This window comes from Thermobia domestica, chromosome 2 (assembly GCF_964235325.1).
Source record: "Thermobia domestica chromosome 2, izTheDome1.hap1.1, whole genome shotgun sequence".
NCBI classification, from domain to species: Eukaryota; Metazoa; Arthropoda; class Insecta; order Zygentoma; family Lepismatidae; genus Thermobia; species Thermobia domestica.
Window position 1 is genome coordinate 215,542,072 of NC_137455.1, and position 12,249 is coordinate 215,554,320.

A 12,249-nucleotide genomic window follows, 5' to 3' on the forward strand; every position below is an offset into this window, starting at 1 on the left:
CGGAAAAAAATATTCAAGGGATAAGCGTCCACTGGCACAGTGATGCTAACGTTGCTTTGGGACAAATACGGGTGATATGCACTGATTTCTTGACATGAGGGACCACAATCAGTGCGGTGTAATACAGTAGTTTCCTGTAGAACAAAGTCAAAGATGTATTCAGAAGAAAAAGGCCGTAGATGGTGAAGGATAGCGTCATCATTCTGTATGACAACGCACGTCCACGACAACGGTCATAGCTATCACCAAACTTGCAACTACCATCTTTTTGGCTCCCTCAAGGAGTACTTGGAAGAGAAAAAATTCCATACCAACTACGAAGTCAAAATGGCCGAAGATTTCTATGCTGCAGATAGGGCACTCCCACATCTATGGGACAATTGTGTGCCTGTACATGGGGATTACCTTGAAAAAGAAGAGTAATTGATTCACATGTTGTCTTCTCCATATATTCTGTATGTAACAGAATGAAAAGAAATTCCGATTATAATTTAAAAATGAAATATAAGAACTAATCCTTGGTGACAACAGAACGAATTAGAACAGGGATTTCTCGTGTTAGATACAGCTCAAGTCACTAACTCAGTGTTGTATCCTCTTAATACAAATTCGATTTTAGCGGAACGATAGTCGAGTCCCTGAATTATGAAATAAACTTACTTTGGTCAATAAATATTTCTATTAACCATACCAAGTCACTTAAGTACTGTACGTTGACAAAGGAGACACTTGAAAAGAAGTAATCACAAAACACTGACTTCATATTATTCCAGTTATGATAAAGTAAAATCGAAAACGCATTTTCTTTCTTATTGTTTTTAGGATTATGTACACAACTAAAGATACGTATCTCAAAATTGCAACGCAACAAACTAAAACAGATTTGTGGCATTGTCCTGTAATCAATCTCTCTTCAACTTGCTAACATACTCGTTGACTGCGCTGAATTCAAGACCGGTCATTTTTCGGAGCCCACGTTAATAGTAAGTCCCCATTCAAAACCTCGATGTTGCATAAGAATGTAAACCATAAAAGCTCAAATATTGAAACTTCAAAGGACTTCTTTCTACTGATACCAGTCACGTTTACCTTCAGAACACTAATCTAATATAAATAAAATAAAAAGTTTGTGTGTGTGTGTGTGTATGTGTGTGTGTGTGTGCGTGTCTGCCTGTGTGCAGCCAGGGGACCAGACTAGTGGACCGAGAGTAACCAAATTTTGGTCACGGGTACTGTTGTCCAGGTCCCAGACCAAGGCGAAGCGTTTTGTTTTAAATTCGAACCAGGGGGTCTCAGGAGGGGCGTTTACAAGGCATGTAAAAGTAGTAGAAAATGACCGATATTAGTATTAAATTCATAGTTTTTGTGGTCGCTGAGATCAATGATGAAACTTCTATCGAATTAACTTCCAAATTCACCCCATTTGGCTGCTGGCCGGGGCTTACCGGGGGAAGAGGTTACCGAGACATATAAAAGTAATCCAAAATGACCGATATTAATGTCAAATCTATAGTTTTTACGGTCGCTGAAATGAATGATGATACACCCGCAGGCGTTGATTTCCAAATAGAACCCCCATCGGCTTGGGACCAGAAGCATCTTTTTTTGTTTTTTAAATTCGAACCAGGAAGTCGCATGGGGCGTTTGCATGGATACGTAAAAGTAGTAGAAAATGACCGATATTTTTTTCCCTTTCGTTGTTCACGTTGTTTACATACATATTTTATCTGACCGATGCGAAGATTGGGTATTTTAGCTGGTATAAAATATATTAAGAATCCACACGGTTACTTTTTCATATCATTAATGTAGCTTGAGAAAACACTTTTATGATCATTTTCCCAATAAGCTTTGTTCGAGATGTACAGAATTGGTCAAATGTCAGGTGAAAGTTCAATACAGGAAAGGCTGTTGGATTGAAGGTCCACTTTATCATATGCCATATGTGGTGATGAACAACCCCAATCACACATTATTACCGCGGCCACTAGGTTGGTGTCCGTAATCTTGATTATCATTTATTTTTTAAGTAGAAAGTTCGGGATGCGGCTCATATTTTATATGCAAATTTTCGCAGGAGTCCAGTGATGTTGACCGTTTTCACTTATCACTAAACGTTTATTAATTATAGTCTCCTACATTTTTGCAGTAACCACATACTGAACAATCACGTTGATAACTGAGAAATGTGTTAAGACATTCATATTGTTTAGAAAAACGCCGCTCGCGTGTGGTGGTGGATAGAGAAGCCATTTTACTAATGATGTCCAATTCAACAGAAGATTCCGAAGACGGGATAGGTGGTTAATAGACCTCAAAATCCTTTAGTGATCGTTCAAATACACCTACATATGAGGCAACCACTATGGTTGAACTTACATAATCTATCAGACGATGTTTATGCAGGAAAGTGAAATGAGTCAAATGACCATTCTTAGAATACTTTTCGCTAACAAGTAGCACTCAAAAAAATTCAAATGCAACAATATCTGACAAAGGGCTATCTAGATTATCGAATCCAAATTGCCGAATAGACAACGGAAGAATTGGCAACGAACGCGGGTCTCCCTTTGAACTTAATATTATTCCACGTGAATAAAGTGTAAAGAAACAAAAGTACTGCTAGTGCAATGACACTAACCCGTGTTGGATTGACACATCAGAGATGTTTGATTGCGAAAACGAGTTGTTAAGTGGTATTTTTTACACGAAGGCCATTGGTCGATTTCTCATCCATGCATGCTGAATATCAACCAATATCTGCGGCTGCTGAATGAAGAAACCCTGCCCTCAGTTTTGTCGGAAAGTGATTCTTACCCAATGCTCTTCCAGTATAATTGACTTCTTCCCAATTACAGGAACCACCAATATGAGTAGGTTGGTGATCTCGAAGTGGTTCCTATGCTCTACGCAGGCACGTAGCTAGGATTTCGAAATGGGGGGGGGGAATCCGTGACGAAATACTGTGGTTATCACACCAGGGGCTCGATCATTCTAAACAATTTTAGTGGCAACATATATTCGTTCGTTTATGCAGGATTTCGTAATGGGGGGAGGGGGGCACAGATGTGACATGAAATACTGTGGTTACACACCAAGGGATCGATCAATCTAAACTATTTTACTGGCAACATACCCATATTGGTATTTTAGGACAATAAAGTGAGGATACGTTAGTAAGTATTTTAATAAGAAAAACTATGAAGAAATCTTGAGTAAAAGAAAATAAAAAAAAGTATTGAAAAAGATATAGTCTTCCGAGGTCATTCCAATTCGGTTCTTCTTGTCTTCTTTCTTCTTCTTTTTCTTATCTTCGTTTAATGCCATCAAGGATAGCAACGAGATACTCTTTCGGGAGTAAAGACATCCTTTAAAATGGATTAGAGGTGCCGCGAAATTCAAAATGGCCTATATTATTGGTGATTCTGGGCATTTCTTAAGTTCTACCTGAAAGTCTATGTTATCTATGCAGATAGATGGAATTCAGAATGCTTCGTTACAATAATACCCATTTTCAACTCCCCCTCCCCTTGGTTTCCTCCATAGAGAGCTCCTTAAAAAAAAGAGTAACCAAACACTTGCTGTAGCCTTATATTTTTGAAGCTGATTCATCTATTTCTCGTTTCTTTTTGTTTCATCTTTCCTTAATATTTTTCATTTCCTATATCCGGACCCCCGTACCCACCCCTTGGCTACGTGCCTGCTCTCCGGATCTCACATCTCAGTACTACTACTTAAATGCCATGATGTACTCCGTCTAGATATGAAATTTTACAGCATGTTGTGCAGAAGATTGAGAGTCCTTGTGAGACCATGCATCCAGAGAAAGTGCTGATTGTGTGTATGAGAAATAAAAGAGGCATGTAGCACAATTGTTGCATAATAAAATGAAATGAAAACTTTCGGTTTAACGTCCCAAGATTATTCTCTTTAGGCTAAGGGAGACGATGATTGAAGCAAGTGAATGATGATGAAAGAATTGGTGGAATAATAATTTGGGAGGAAAAGGGAATGCCTAAGAGAAAACAAACGGGCACGATATGGCCCACTACACATTTACTAGACAGGGGATTGAACCAGGGACACCACGCGTCAAGTTAAGCTCTCTAACACTGAGCCTTCGTACTACCTAATTGCTGCATAAGAAAATCATTCCACGCACATGTTCTCAGGGGATCAAAAAGAGAAGAATATAGTGATGGGCATAATTAACCGGATAAAATGGTCAGGAGTACTACCATTGCTTTCTGTGGGAAAAGTTACATATGAAACATGTGACACATGTTTACCTTCCTGTTGTTGTGGTAACTTCTATTTCTAGGTTACCCCACCTCCAAAACATTAACTATGGAGAATTTAAACCCCAAACTTAACAGCTCTTCCTACGTCAGAACTGTTACTTGTTTGGTCATCCTCTATTTAGTACAATATCACTAAATCAACGTATAAGTTGTATCTACTTCTTATTAAACATCTAACATCTAAATATAAATAATATTAATAATGGAAATTTAAATAAGTATCAAAATCAATCTTTTATGAACAACGAGATGGACTAAAGAAGTATCCTCCCGTAACTTTTAAAAAACAAATGACTCCTCTATTTTGAATTACTAACTATATAGACATTTTTACTTTTTTTTAAATTTCGTAAGAACTACACTCCGTGAAGACATGTGTAAAAGAGCAAATGAGTTCATGTACAAAGAATATATTTTATAGAAAAAGGAACCCTTTAAGATCTTCAAAAGTAATGCAATTTTTCTAGCAACATCTTGACAGACGTACGAAAGAGAAAAAACAACTAACAAATAGTTTCCAATTATTTTTCAATGTTGAGAATAAGAGTTTAGAATGCACTAAAGTTAATGGATAATATTATGAAGATTTTAACTACTTAGTTGATATTGCTAACATGGCGTTGCTTATGGAAGCAAAAGATTAAAAAGATCTTACGAAAGCATTTATAAAAAAAATATGACAACATCCTTCTGATTAAGTCGAATCATTAAGATTATATACTTGTGTTGATTACATCGATAAATCGTGTTGTTAATATTCCCACAGCACGTGCCTTGAAAAGAATATCTCTACCTTTTTCCCTCCATCATGCTGCTTCTGTCAGTATGCAAGACTTGAGCTCAGCTCTGGTGTGAAGCCCATTAGTTTTGGCTGCGTAGAAACGTGTAGCAGAATAATCAATCAAATCTGCCACTCACCGTATCCTCCCAGCATTGACCACACTCACGCTTCGGTTCTAGGTTACTGCTTGCCAGAGTCTACAATATTGTCCTAACATACATCGATTCTTCACGCTTTGTTCTTTTCCCCTTCTCTCTCTCTCTCTATATATATATATATATTCATATATATATATATGAGCGAAGAATTATGTGTTGGTACATGAGGATATAAACTGACATCATGTAAATATTAGAACAACTCAAAAAATAAGCTGTTAAAGCCCTTGAGGCGAGATGTTAAAACTGACACATGTTTCTTAAGCTTTGATTCTCGAACGAACTGAGCGTGCTCTCTGCCTCGCAATATTAGCAATGCTGAGAGAAAGAAAAAAACAACAGTGGATGAGGAATGCGGGGAGCAGAAATATTGTAGCTCCAACACTCAGAAGTAATGGAGCTATAAAATCCGTATTTAAGCGCGCTGCATTTTTTTTTTTTTTTTTGCATTACAAATAAAAATACCAGCACTTGAAAGCCTAAAAGTCCGCACTAATAAGTACAAATGCAAAATATCGTTTATGATATAAAAAATAAATGAATTTATGAATGAATAATTCTTTTCCTTTAACGTAGCGTTATACGATTATGCTCCTAACCAGAGTAAGCATAATAAAACAAATGATTTGAAATTAAGTTTCTCGTTTTACATCCCATACTTTAACTTTTTAGGCTAAGAAGATGGATGAGTAATGCAAGTGAATAATTAAGAAAAAATAATGGAATGAAAAAGTGGGAGGAAACGAGCTAACTTCGAGACAACTCACGAACATGATGTCTTCCATCATAAAATCACATAGCTGGTGTTAAACAAGGAAACTCTCGCACCAGAAGTGAACGCTCTAGCGCTGAGCCACTAAGTCACTCATAACAGTGTAAGTAAATAATGACGGGGAAAATAACGGGGTGCACGTAACTTAGGGAACTAAAGATTTTCTGGACCTTCAGGCTCTAAAACATTGTAACCCCAATGTTTACTGTTTACTTTTACGAAACAACATTGACAATACGCAGGGTGTTTCAAAACAACACCGACAACGTTTGGGAGGGAATTCCTGACACCAAGATAAGACAAAAAGTATGGACCAACCTGTGAGTACAAATGCTTCCTTTCGGAGCTATAGGCTACCGAAAACATGAAAATATCCACTTTAAAGGTTCATTGCTGCAAAACTATGGAACCTACCTTAGTCGGATCAAGACTTCACTTAGGAACTAATATTTTTGCTATCCAAAAATGCATATTTCATAATCTTCCGGTACTCACGCAACAATTTTTATAGAGGGAGATTGGCTACGGGCATATAATTTGAAGACTCAATAGCTACCTCTATAAAAATTTCTACGAAAATACCACAGGGTTGTGAAACTTGGATATTTGGATAGGACAAATAATAGTTCCTAATTGAAGTATTCAACCGACTACGGCAGGTTCCACAGTTTCGGAGCTACGGACCTTTAAACTTGATTCTTTCATGTTTTCGACAGCCTATAACTCCGAAACAAAGCATTGGTGCACGCAGGTCGGTCTACACTTTTGGTCTTATCTTGGTGTCAGGAATCATCTCCGAAACGTTGTCGGTGTTGTTTTGAAACATCCTGTATAACTTATTACTCCGGAGTGTTGTGTAGTGATTTGGTAATTTCATTTTGCCTGTTATTTGTTTTAAAAGAAAATACATATTTACCGAAAAAAAATAAGTGAAATTAAGCTTTTTCCTTTAGTTAACGACAATTTTATTTTACTAAATATATAATATTTCTACTAGAAAAAAATTACTGAGAAACTATTCGTACAATAAATTGCAATTACAGAGATAAGAGACTCAATAATGATATCACCCGACATCCTGAAGTTCCTCGTTAAAACACATCGTCCATCAAGTTTCCACGAGAGATGAGAGGTTTGCCAATATAAATCACTGTACCACATTTTTCATTCTCAGATTCAAATTTAAGCGCAACAGCTAAATATTCAGACAAACTTGTTTAGACTCGGTGAGATTTATTTATCTTCTGCATTTAGGCACATTTCAGTTTCCTTGAAGATTTTTATCTATTATTTAAGAATATAATTCTAGTCTAATTCAATAAATATGGAATACAGAAAGTATGTGATTAATTAATAACGGTAAAACCTTAATAGAAGCCAAGGAGGAAAAAACACTAGCTCACTTGTCAGTATACTCTCCAGTAATATAAATTGAAGTCAAATACACTGTTTTACACTCCAAAAGTATTACATATAATCTTCAAAAAATATTTACTACATTTAATGTCTAAACGACTGTCGAAAATCATACTTTTTTCATATTGTCTCAATAAAAGGAACACACCAAATTAATATTAATTATAATAATAATAATGTAAAATTGTCGTTTCCAGCTCAGATAGGGATTTGATAAAACTAGATGGTTATGCTCAAACGAGTGATGGAAGGTTGGTTAAGTTGGAAAACTACCCGAAAGTCAGTACAGGTTTCAGTTCATTCCTTTAACTACTCTGTAATATAACGTTAGTCTACATGAATTATAAATATTGTATTATAAAATAGAGATTTGTTTCAACTACAAAACAAGATACTGATTCATTTGGTTATGTATTCTGATGCTGAAAATAGTAACAGATAAAATAAAAATATACTCGTTTTGCAATATGCACACAGAATGACACTTGCTGTGCTTACTACATCTATGCACAGTCTTGTGAAACGTTTATTTGTAAATGTAAAGTATTTTAAAGTGACGATTTCAGTATGAAATACATATATTTTTCATGTTTTGTTTCACATTTTATTTAAACATTTATATGTATGTATGGAAAAAGATTTCAAGAAAAGAAAAACTTGCGCAGAATGCCGTAATGTGATGTTGAAAAATATTTTTTATGTTCACTCTGACAATCACAATAAGGAAGTTCCTTGTTTCTGGGCGTTGTAGTTCGAGAAGCGGAACTTAGCTGTGAACTGTGGTACGGGTGGAAAATTAATTTCACATAGTGACTTGCTCTATCTATATATACTTTCCATAGCACAGACATTTCATAATTACTCTGAACAACAGGCAGGATGATACATTGTATTTTCAACGCAGTTTACCGACTATTTATAATAATGTATACATATTTAAGGAGATAGGTTTACAAAAATTCCTTTATATATTAACTCTGTCTGATCATCCGGGAGAAAAAAAATCAAGAACTACTAAATCAATTCCCACCAAATTTAGTCAAACTGTAAAGGCCAAAAGTTGAAAACCAAGTTCGTTTTATGCCCAGATATTCAAACCAAAAATGACAGAAATTAACCATTTTCGGTTTTGACATTGATCCTGATACAGAAAAAATTGTAACAGATAGATAAACCTTTTTTCCTGCAATCAACTAAGCATCCCAGCAACACCTTCATTCTTACACATTCTTAACCCTCTACGAAAACCGATAATGGTAGAGATCCCTTCCACCTTTCGGTTGCAATATTGATTTACATAGAGCAAAAACGATTGCAAATAACGAGAAACTGTTTTGGATTTGATTTAGCATTCTAACTAGGGATGATTCAAAAGTTGAACCTTGAATCTGGGGATAAGGGTTCGTCGAGCAAGTTCCAAAACAGTTTCCAATTCCTTGCCCGGAAGTGATCTCACCCATCAAGGTTGAAAATATACAGAAAAACTTGAACTATATATATAACCTATATATCAAAGTACTTCGGACGACCAGAAAATTTTAAAAATATAAATTCCACTATCCAATTATATCCTATCTCAAATTAATAAACCCAAAAAATTATTATTTTACTATAAAAATCCTAAATTAGTTAACTTCACTATCTCACTAGAGTGGACGTGAGATAGAGTGAGTTACGTGGCCTTCACATCTTAAAAACAAAGGCCAAATCCTGACAGCACATGTCTCCAGGACAGTGACGTGTGAGTTCCCTGATTCTCATACATAGCCAAATACTAAAGCCAAGCTCCAGCAAACAACATCGAGCCGAAGTGTTCTTCCCTCTCATTACGCGTGCCTTATCGTGGCCAGAAGGCGTCAACCCTGAAGGGTGACCAATCTTTTATATAACCACAAAGAAAGAGCTGTTCGGACCGAATAAATGAGCTCAAATTACTACCACGACTAGACAGATCTGACAACGTATATAGGTGAAATTGTTGAAAATATAGAAATATGTACACCAAATGTTTCACATCTAGCCATAACAATGAGTCATATTAGTTGTGATACAAAATGACTTACTCTTGACTGGATATTATGGAGATGCTTTACTCAACTTTATAGGTCCACTAATAGAGGATATTTATAGTGAAATAACCAGGCTTTTTTGGTTTTATTCATTAATATAAGACATAATGGAGCAGTGTATATTATATTCTTGATCTACTAGTCATGCAGACCACTTTGATATATACAACATATAATTCAATTTGTTCTATGTATTTCTAACCCTGAAGGTCACTTCCGGGCAAGACATTGAAACTTGCTTTGGAACTTACTCAATAAACCGTTTCAAGAAATATATAGGTTATCCTCAAATTCAAGGTTCTACTCTGGAGTTATCCCTGGTAACAACAGGGGCCATTTTCTCTCCTAACACTCTATTTAAGCGGAAAGAGACGAAAATCAATCACTTTCAATTTTACCGTAGACTACCATCGAAGAAAAACATAATAGACAGCAAAAAGTCTTTCTTGTAATCAAGCAAGCGTCCTGAAAATATATTCCATCTCCGAAATAACTTCTCTGCTTAATACCGAAGAAACAGACCTCAACTACTTCCGGTTTCAATGTTGATCTTTAGAGATAAAATGATAATAGATAAAGAGATGCAGTTTTCTGAATTCGATTAAGCGTCTGAATAACTCATTATACTTCCGTTCTTGACCTTCTACTAACACCGGAAGTGGTAGATATGCATTAGAACTTTCCGTTTGAAGATTGATTACATAGAGAAAAAACAACACCAGATAGCAATGAACTTTTATCGTTTTTCTCTTCTTTTTGAATCGATTTAGTTTCTAAGAATAGGTAGACCTATCATATTCTCCTTATTATCTATCAAACCGGAAGAAACAGACATTAACTACTTCCGGTTGATCACCATAGTATAAGACCCGTACTTGATACCTAGTAGCGGTTTTTTGAGTCAACTAAATATCGCAAGAATATATAGCATCCTCACCCTAACTTCTGAAATCCACCACTCTCGTTTTCAACATTGATTACGAACATGTTAGTCGGTGCAGTGTTCGTTCTGCAATTTCGTATCACTGGAAATAAATTTGACAAAACAACGGCACAATTCCCGGTGGGGGCACTCGATCGAAAAAGTGTAAAACGCTTTTTCAGGCCAGCCACCCTGAATGTAGTTTTCCTGGGTTTTCCTCATTCACACCAGGCAAATGCCGGGGTGGTACTTAACTTATAGGTCCCACGCCGCTACCTTCCTTCCCTTTCTCCGAATAGTGTGCTCGCCGACGGACGTCATCCCTCAAACGTCATCGTGACGGGCTAAATGGCCTTAGACGCCGAAAGCCCAGAAATCTAAATTCTAAATCCTAAAACAACGGCAAATGCTACATTCATTCGTCATTCCTGGCTCTAGTAAACTGGTAATGATGTTTGCGATTTGATGTGCAGAATGCCACAGTACGTATGAACAGTAAACAAAAATAACTCGTAATTTTGTGTTCTTAATGAAACAATTTCATCCGACCCTGTTCAATAATTTGCTGCATCCAGACTGTCTGAATACTCGTGCCTGTTCTCCGATCGTATACAGAGTTTGTGCTGTTAGCCTCGTGACCATAATCTATCCCTGTATTTTGTTGCTGAGGTAAGCTTCCCGACAGGCATTTCATTCGTACCAACCCAATACCTTCCTGTGAGATCCCTAAGGTTGTTAGCTACGAAACGATAAACTTCTCCTGTGCACTCGATCTCTTCCAAATTTATTAAGAGCAGTGTTGCCAGACACGGCAAGCAAAATTACACACACCTTCCATCCAAATTGCACAATTTTACACACAAGCTGGAAGACAGTGCACACAACATTACACAATACATAACTACCTAACTATATGTATATTATGTCTAATGACGTACATACCTATACGTACACTCATGTTCAAAATGATTGTCGCATATCTATAACAGGCATATTGCACAAATATATTTGGATAATGATATCGCAGGGTACATTTAACACTCTTACTATGTGTATAATCGGCAGAGACATGTATGTGGTAAATTTCATGTCAAAAGATCTGTAAATAAGAACAATATAACGAAAAAACTTTTATTGTCCATTTAGCAACATTTTGATATACTCATTCTAATTTTAGTGTTTATAATTTTACTTTCAACCATGCGCGCCGAATACGTGGGTGCTCCAGGGCTCCGGCACCCACATAAATAATCTTGTGGGTGCGGCGCACCCACAAGATTTTTAGCTTGAACCCGAGTTTGAAACAGTTTCTCTTGCGTTTAAGTCAGTCGTGTTACCGACTGAGCTAGGGCATCCCCAACTTATCCTTATAGTACCGGAATATTTTAGTTTCTCACAGCACAGGCCTTTATGACAATGTTCATAAAATATTTTAACTAAAAGTAAATCAATCAAACATCAAGACTTCCCTGAAAACATATAGGCTAATATGACCCGCCATTGATATGCACCAGCATAAATCTTGGAAAGTCTGCGCCATTGCTTTCGACGTATTTAGGCTAATGTTTTTAATTGGACATCGGCCACTCTGTCGTTCATCTGTTTGCAAAATGGCATTTTCTTCACAAGTGGTGAGAAGACAAGACTTCTTACCACCTCCCGCTCATGTTTTGGCCAACATCAAGGGTCAACATTCATTCACATTGCTTGCTTGAACAAAGCGTCTTTGCTTGGAGATGTCATGACACCCGCCTCTGAAAAAAAAAAGAAGTGAGGTACCAAGGAAGCAAGATAGGTTTTATCATACTGTAGAGAAAATAACAAGAGATT